At 41.2% G+C, this 8,946-nt stretch overlaps 2 long non-coding RNA genes across 6 annotated transcripts in view; one reads left to right on the top strand and one right to left on the bottom strand.

Moving 5' to 3' along the window:
* Window positions 1-7,130, bottom strand: part of LOC308457409 — a 31,544-nt gene extending 24,414 nt beyond the window's left edge. For 3 of the 5 annotated variants that reach the window (XR_013976887.1, XR_013976888.1, XR_013976889.1), the window contains exons 1-4: window positions 6,851-7,130; window positions 6,443-6,705; window positions 6,145-6,302; window positions 4,549-4,680 (exon numbers count right to left, since the gene is read on the bottom strand). This is a non-coding gene — a long non-coding RNA (uncharacterized lncRNA). Of the gene's footprint in view, window positions 1-1,568; window positions 4,051-4,548; window positions 4,681-6,144; window positions 6,303-6,442; window positions 6,706-6,850 lie in introns of those variants that run through there. The other 2 variants (XR_013976890.1, XR_013976886.1) reach the window with 2 other exon arrangements.
* Window positions 7,131-7,191: 61 nt separating this feature from the next.
* On the top strand, window positions 7,192-8,332 carry LOC308486921. Its single transcript, XR_013991384.1, has 3 exons — window positions 7,192-7,302; window positions 7,755-7,907; window positions 8,222-8,332. It is a non-coding gene; the product is annotated as an uncharacterized lncRNA (long non-coding RNA).
* The last annotated feature ends 614 nt before the right edge of the window (window positions 8,333-8,946 follow it).

Raw genomic sequence — 8,946 nt, forward strand, 5'->3', positions numbered from 1 at the left:
CCTCCAACAACCTTGTTTGTAGGGCAGAAAAACTGGAAGCTACCCACCCAAGGTGTTCAGCAGTACTCTATTTCTGGCCTGGACTGCTAACCCCTCTCTTGGGCCCAGTGCAGTGTCCATTACGCTCGCATTGCTTAACATTCTGCAGTCTAATATGGCTTTGAACATCAGTTACATTTACTGTTTAGCTTGTTTTCCCTTCTCTCAGCCAAGCAGCTGCAGCACTCCCCATCAAGCTGTGTTCAGGTTGCTGCATTGTCCCGTATTATTCCTTTGTTGTTGATGGCTCTTTGGTGCCAGTATTATATTTTCTACAATTTATATTTGTTTTTAACTTTTAATTAACTTCCAAACAGTACTTTGCTTAATTTTGCCTGTATTCATTTTCCTAAACCGCCATAGCTTTCAAAATATTTTCACTAAATCCATTCCATTTATAGTTTTGGGATATATTACCATGCAAATCTGCGCATTTCATGCTCAGCTCCCTCGATAAAACATAACTTGATTTTCTACTTCCCTGCTAATTTGTTTTCCTGTGCGGACACTATTAACTTTCACGGAGCACAGAAAAACAGTGGCTTTTCTTTCTTAATCTCATAAAACATTGACCTAATAAAAACCACATTTCCTTTTATTGTCTGAGCATGTTATTCAGTGCTGTTTCTATGGGGCTGGCAGCTGACTTTATGTTCTTTTTTCAAGACTTGATGCCTGATTACATTTTTATAGCGTTCTGGAACCACTTCAGGAAGCTGGTGAGGAAAAGAAATTACATAAATGCAAACATGAGGTGTCCACCATGGTTGCCATGCACAACCTTGAAGAAAATGGCTGCCCAGATGTTGTTGCTCCAACTCCCATCAGCCCCAGGCAGAAGAGCCAATGGGCAGCAATGATGAGAGCCAGAATCCAATGAAAGTGCAAGAGTCACAGGTTCATCACCCCTGCTTTAAAGCATTTGGCATGGGGGGCAGGGAATCTCTGGGACTGAAGACAGTTATTGCCAGTTAAAGTACTGAGGTAAATAAATAGTCTGACCTAGTAAAATGCAGCTTCTTGTGTTCCTAAACTCTGTTTAATTCCATTGTGCTCATAATTTCACCTCATCAATTTGTCTCTGTTGCTTATTTGAAACTTGACAAGATATGCCCAAAATAGCTGACTTTAATATTATGAAACTCAACACAAATTAGAGTAAACTCTGCCAAAACAAAAGGCAAAAGAGATAGGTACAAAGAAACAGATGAAGGGGAAATTATTCCATGTATATAGGAAAATAATATTAAATTGAACAAATTGATAGCATTTAGGAATCTGCCACCAAAGTCATTCCTGGCTGCTCATTGATAGCCATGCCACAGTGGAACAGGCTGATAGTGCCATTTCATGCTGCTTACTCAGACGTAAGTGCCACTGTGATCAATGGTTCCGACTCCTAGATAAATGTGCTTTAGTTTGCAGACTAAGTGGCTAACAATGTTCTGAACTGCTGTGTAAAGATAGGTATGTAAATGTTATAAAGCTGTTTTTAAAAATCAGTGCTACACACCATATTTCAATTATGCTTACAGTTCTAATCACACTTTAATGCAAGAGTTTCTGTCTTTTTAGATACAGAAATGAGTTAAACAATGTTTTAAAAATTGTCGCTGAATCACTGCAATTCTTTTTTTTTAAAGTGACAATCAACATGCACTCAACACAGACATTTACAGCACGTTGGAAGCTACCAGTGGTTTCTTTGTGATGGTAATCGCTGGTCTCAGGTACCATCACATTTTTCTTTTTTCTATTTTTGTTGCCATTGGCAGCCATTTTGTGCTGGGACCCACAGCTCTTTTATCAAGATATGAACCCTATTTGTAAAGCACCTTAATAGGGAACTGTTGCTTTTGCCATGTCTTCATGTCCTGAACCCCTGGCCTACCTGGCAGCAGGTCAGCACACCAATCCAAAGTTCAAGGTCTGCAGGTCAATCCACACAAACAAACTCCAAAGGTCAGTAAACACAGTCTAGGGTTGATCCAAGGAGCCACGTCCAAAGTCCAGCATTCAGAATACAGCCCAGAGTCAAACCATGGAGTTCAAGGAGCAGCCAAGCCAAGATTCATCAGCACAGACAGTCAAGCAGACACAGCAATTCAGCTCTGCTTCCCTTTTGTACTTTGCATGCTGATTGCAGCATCTGGGCTTGATGAGCCATGTGAGACTCACCTGTCCTCAGCCTACTTCAGCTGAGGAATCACACACCTCCTCTCAGAGCTAGCGAGCCCCACCTGGCCAACTAGGAAGCTGGGCTGTGGGCCCTTTGCCTGCCTCGGCCTCCTAGAGTGTTCCTCATGCCTCAGAGTCTGTCGTGTTCGGGAAGACAGGGGCTCCTCTGGCTCTGGTGATGGGTCCTGCTGCTCTGGTTCCTGTGCAGTGACCCCCATCCCTTCACTATCCTCCGTCGCCCCATATTTTCTACGCCTCTTGTTCTCCATCCTTAGTTTGCCCCAGTGTGTCCTAGTCCCAGCTACACCCCTCACTCGGATCCTCTTCCTCCTCCCTGTTGTCCTGCCAGTTCATGACACCCCACAATAAATAATGGCTTTGGCATGTCAGCCTAAACAGGGCCCAAATGGCACTCCCCTCCTCCACTAACTTCAACACTTTAAACAAGCCTTGCTGTCACCATTTATACACCAATTCCTGCTTTCACCTTTCCTGTTCCACCATCATGGTGTCCCCTGAAGTGGGTTGTTTCACCCTGCTGAACAACCTGACACAGTGTGAAGGCCAGTAAGGAAACTTGAGTTTTAAATATTCCTGGAGGTCAGGGCTATGGATCTAGTGAACATGAAGTGCAACCTCATTCTTAAAACAGCCATCGTGTTGGCATTTGGAAGGAGGGACGAAGAATGGCCGCTCCACAGTGCCTAAAGAGAATATCAAAAGAGGGCACAGATTTGCAAGTGCTAATTTATATGTATAAATGCATATTTAGAAATACATTTCTATATTTTTACCTCAGAAGACAATGACCACGAAGTGTGCTCACATAGCCCTCTGTCTAAGGGCTATCTGTTGATGGGCAACTTTAAGGCCTCTTTGATCTCCCTTGTTTATCTTTAATCTGAACTTGAATGAGACACACCTTCAAACAGAGGATTGCCCCACTGTAAAGTAGGATATATGCCCATCCTAGGCTAATCCTAGAAAATCATCCAGGACCTAAACTGGTTCTTAACCTGAATGTCTGTTTAACTCATCCTTCAGGGTCTAAGGACCTGATTCCCTTGGCTCACCTGTTCTCTTGTCTGCTGATTCCTTAGAAAAACAGCACTAGAGATGATAAATTTCCTTGTGATCTAGTATCTGGGATTGTCATAAGATTTGTAGTAGTAGTGGTAGTAGTAGTTATTTAGACTTGTTAGAAGTCTGTTACCCAGTGCTATTTTCCTAGAAAAACAGGTGCTGGAACTCGCCATGAACAGCTCCCTCATTTTTACCTGGTGCTGAAAAGATGTCATTGAAACCACCAGGTGGACAAAGAGCTTTATGGGTCAGTACATTGAACTGCAAAAAGTTCTATGCAAGAAAAGAAATGCACATATGACAGCTTCTAATACAAAGGACACTATGGGGGGTGGTGACATTCATTATAAGGATATATCCTCTGCTATAAAACACATACCCAGCATCTTACGTTATTCCTTCAGTCATGAATGCTTCATCTTTCCAAATGTATCCATTACACTTTGTGATAATTGGAAGAATAATATATCCCTTGCTGAGACAGACGTACTTCTTGATGTTCGTTTGATCCCTATAAATATTGCTCAAGGGGAGCTTTCACGAACCTCCAACCATTTTATTTTGCTGTTGGAACTTGCCATTAAAACAGCATGATCTCTTTCTTTTTCTTTCTTGTATTATCTTATCTCATTTGTAAGGTATAAGCAAACAGCTTTTTTGTTCTGTCAAAGAAGTCTTTCGTATTCTTAACATTTTAGGTTAAAATATGCACTCCTTGGGAGATGATTGGACTAAAGACAAGCATATACACTAGAATAAAAAGAAGTGGAGAGTGAAAAAAATGCCATTATTCTCAATACAAACAAATGCTGAATAGTTGCTTCAGACTAACCAGTAGATGTTGCCTAAATATACATGAATAGTCTACTCTTTCAGAATAGAAGCACACAAATGAATACTTGTTCTTATACTGGAAAAGTAATTTCCCTCCCATTTTTCAGGATTCAGATGCTCACAATCCATTAAAATGTTTCTATGAGGTTGAGTTCAGGGAGGCAGATATGCAAGTAGGGAGGAGTGGATCAAGGAATCTATTTCCCCAATCAAACTGGTCAGTAAATTGCAGGTTACATTCAGAAGTGATGCAAATCACACCCATTTCCTTTCAATTTGCATTTTTAGAAATCTGTTCATGCAACATATATTGTGGGAAGCATTGCTTTTAAAGATAAAACGATAGCTTGGAAAATGTGGCTCATGATCTGGTGGATTTTTATGAACTCTGCCCAGGTACCCAGCCCTACCCACCTTTCTTGGTTCAACTGACCAAATTGTGAAAAGATCTAGCATCCATCTGTGGCGCTTGTGTAAACCTCTCGTTTTTCAGTTTTGATTGCTCTGGTGGTTGTTAGGATACCTCTTCTTCCCCATGCAGCACACCTGGAACAAAGCAGTGGTATAACCAAGATATCATAGAAGAGGTCAGTATTACACCTTAACAGGAAACTTCCTCAAGCGAAGGAGGTGTTGGGCTGTTCAGAGAGGTCCTGCCCCCAACATTCAACAGCCTTACCCAACAGGTCCCCACATTTCTTGTATTGAATGGGAAGGTCTGAAGGGAGCTTTTCCTTCAATATGTATGGAAACTTCTGCATGATCAAGGACCATACTTTATCAGGGTCCCCAATTATGTGGAGGGTTCTACTTGTATTCAAGCAAACATGAGTAAGCACCCTCTTTAGACCTTCTCCACACATCATGAGGAAGGTCAGGGCAATATGCACCAGGCAGGACTTATGTCTGTGCCCATGCTCCCATTCACTGTTTAAATAATCACATGTTATTGTCTTGTTTAAACAAGAACAGTAACAGGAAACCTCTGAATCTACCCAGGTACACCTAGGTCTCGGGCCACTTACTAACTCAGCTATATAATGACACTAAACTGTGTGTGGATATGCTTTCTGCAGACCCAACTCCTCTCAAAACGGTCAAGCAAGTCATGCCCAGATTTCACTGACTTTAATATTACTTGAACAGAACTATTCTGGAATAAGTGGACTACAACCTCATATTCTGGATACAACCTTACTTTACGCATGAGAATTGAGTCTCTCCTGTATGGCTCTTTTCTTAAGATGAAATAATTATGGAAAGACAGTTGTAGCTCCTCAAACAACGGTGCCTCAACCAAACATGATATGTTTATTATATTCAGACTGAATATACACACTAAAATGTGTATTTCATTTTTAAGGCATAGTAAAACCACTGTCTGAACCAGTGGCTCACACTTGTCTTGTAGCTAAAAGCAACACATCACATACAAAGTTGAATTTCAGAAAAGGTGTATAGTCATGTTGAAATTATTTCCTATGTCAAATTTAGAGATCTGAGCAATAAAAAGCTAACCGGATTGAGATATCATGAGAAAAAGAAACCTAATTGAAACACATGAAAGAGAATTAGCATCCTTTAATAAAGCTGAGCATTGGAGAGTTTGCTGCAGCAGAATTTTTCAAAGTAATGGCAATATAAATATTGAATTAAACAGAAAAATCAGGACAGTTGGCTGTCTTAAAAGACACATACACCCAGCAGGATATGTTTGAAAAATGTGCAACCAAAACGATCCTTCAAGATAGATGAAACCAAATGTAAATAAATGAGACCTCCACAGAACTGAGGAATAAAAAATGCAGGTTTAACAAGAAATGCTAACGTTGTGACCCTCCAGATGTGATGCGACTCCAACTCCCATCAGCACCAGGCAGAATGACCAATTGCCAGAGATGATGGGAGTCAACATCCCACAACATCTGGAGGGCTGCAGGTTATCTACACCTTGCTTAATGGATGAAGTAGCTGTGCTGGAAGAATTGACTCAGTGGGCAATGAACAAACCTTTAGTAGCACTTAGAGATGTTGACATTTCTCACATGCTGTGGCAAATTTCATGCTTTTCCTCTTCAAAGCTTCTATAAAGTTCAGCCAAAAACAAAGCAAAAAGGGGAGGCATGTTCTCCTTGTCATATTGTCCCCTTCTCCTGATTTGGGTGCAGCTATATAAGGGGGCAAAGCAGAGAAAACCTTATTCCAAAGGATGCAACACAAGCTTACCCCAAACGTTACGCTAAATAAGTAAGTTGCAGAGAAGTACCTATAAAATGTACACTTCTCCCAACAGCCTCTAGAGTCTTACCTTTGGGTCTACACAGAATGTGCTAGGAAAAGCCCTGTTAAGCTATATGGAGAAGGAAGATGATGCAGAGAAATGCACAACTCAATCAGCCCAGTGCCATATTCATAATTTGTGAAAACATCTTGGGCACTGGAGAAGGGGTACGATTTGTGGCATCTGCACTAAAGATAAATTCCTGGTGTCTGGCATGTTAATGGCTTGCTGCTGCTCAGCCAGGCCTCTTAGTTCACCACCGTTTCCTCCTGCCAATCATTCACTCCAAGCTGAAAGGCAAGGAGATGATTTACCTTCTTAGAATTGATTTACTTCCACTGAGCTCACGCAAGCTGCATGGGCCTATCAGATTCTGAGGTCAAAAGAGTCTATATAAGAGAGGACAAAACTGTCCAAACTTGCTTTGCCCCTTACCTTTGCGGAGAGTCAACTGGGCGATCATGTCACAGTGGGCCTAACAGGGGCATTTCGGTCAATAAGTCTTTGAAGAAACTCAAACTGCTGAAGGAAAACTCTCAATGGATTTATAACCAAATCCCACCAAAAAAGGAAAAGAGAACAAAACAAAGGGCTTTTATTCAAAAGTGTTCATCCGCACTGAGTTACGCTCAAAGGACGCAAGAAAAAGGTTTGCCATAATTTCAGTCAAATGGCAAAATGGTCAGAAGGTGGCAATTTTCTGCGTTCTGCCAAACCTAACAATGCAAAGCCCTGGAATGTTTTCCTTGGTTACCAAGGAAACAGAACCGCAGCATATGGAACAGAGGGCTCAAGAGCGACTTAGTGTAGCGGGCTAAAAAAAGATGTACTTGGCTGATCGATACAGCTTCACACAGTGGTTTCCAAAGGATGCTGGTTTTGGTTAGGTATGTTAAATAAAAATCGCACCTTTTATCGATGACATATTGCACTTCCACACACTCCAGTGAGACACTCCCTGTGTGTAGTATATTTTCTTGGTTCCAGGTGGGAGAAAGGAGTGTTTCGTTTTAATTGCATACTGCACTGAGACATGCAGACACATATACACCCTGCCTCCTGAGATCAGGCAAACGCCTTCACTGTACTCTCTTGGTTAAAAGAATTTAGACAATCCTACCCAGACATGTATAATGTTGATGTATGTTTCAATCTGCTTGTAGTTTATTGCTGATCTTATTGAGGGTTTGAAATGTTTTAAATAGCTGTTTTTACTGATAATTTTATTGTTTTATTCTCTTTGTAAACCACTTTTACCATCAAGTAGCGCATAGATTTTATGAAATAAATATACTATCCACTCCAAGAATAATATGGAGGATTTTGCTTAATTGCACAGATTTCTCAACCTCCAGTATCAGGTCTCCATTTCAGCCCATTACACGGCTATGTGCAAGCACAAGACTCCTCATCGGGCCTTAGAGCTGGAAATTAACAGAACCAATGTGAAATGGCAAGTGTCTAGCCGTCACAGTTGAGAAGATGAAAACAGGTAAGTTCACAGCTTGAGTCATAACATAATTCAGGATGTTGCCAGTTGACACACACCCTCCTGTTCCAATGTTTGGTGTTACCATAATGGGAAGAAGGTAGCTTGGGATCTACTGATTGATCTCTAGGCGACTCAAAAATAGATTGGTGAGGATTTTGAGTCCCAGTTCTGGCTTTTCACTCCAGCTGCCAGCGGTGGTCCTTCTGCCCTCCAGCTGTCACCATGGGGGCTTCTACAGAATCATCTTGCCAAGAGAGAAGCAAGCTATGTACCCATTAATGCTTGAAATGCAGCTAGGTCTTTCTTTTTCTCAGAACAAAGAAGTATTTCCTAAGGAACAACATGGATGGTGGCTAACATTGTGTGTATCCCGCTTCAATGTTGGGAGCCTACTGGATGCAGAGTAAATGGGATTATGTACACAATTACAATTGTATTTTCTATGCTGTTATAACTCTCCCCCCCATCCCATCCCACAATGCCTATTGTTGCAGTAATCTTACGCAAACTGCTTTATGAGGCTTGCATGAAAAGCAATATATAGAAACTATAAATAAAAGAAAATAAATCATACTACTGAAATGGCAAAAACAAATCTTTTTTGGGGGTGGAGGGCAGAATAGCCAACTGATATTTGTGCAGGAAGACAGTGCGCTCGGTTCAGCTCTGAAACGGAAACCCAATGGCTGGCTTCAGAAGCCTTTCAATCTAAGGGCATGGTTTTTATACCTAGCTCCTTTGGTGAATTCTCAAGGTTCTAGTGGAAGAACAAAGTAGATTCCACAAGACTGAAATCTGTTCACCCCTTATATAAGCCTTATTCTACCTTTCAAGAGCTCCGAACTTTAAATGCATGCAAGGGTGCCAACTTGAATATGGGAGCAGGGCGGGTAAGCAATTGATCGAGCAAAAGGATTTAGGTGCTTAATAATATGCTTAGCTTCCACTGATCTCAATGGGATCTGGACTTGGAGAACACCTCCTGGATTTATTGTCTCTAGAGCTTAAAAATGCCACAATAATCAGACAGGAATTAAAT

Source organism: Podarcis pityusensis (assembly GCF_964106645.2).
Source record: "Podarcis pityusensis genome assembly, chromosome: 10".
NCBI lineage: Eukaryota > Metazoa > Chordata > Lepidosauria > Squamata > Lacertidae > Podarcis > Podarcis pityusensis.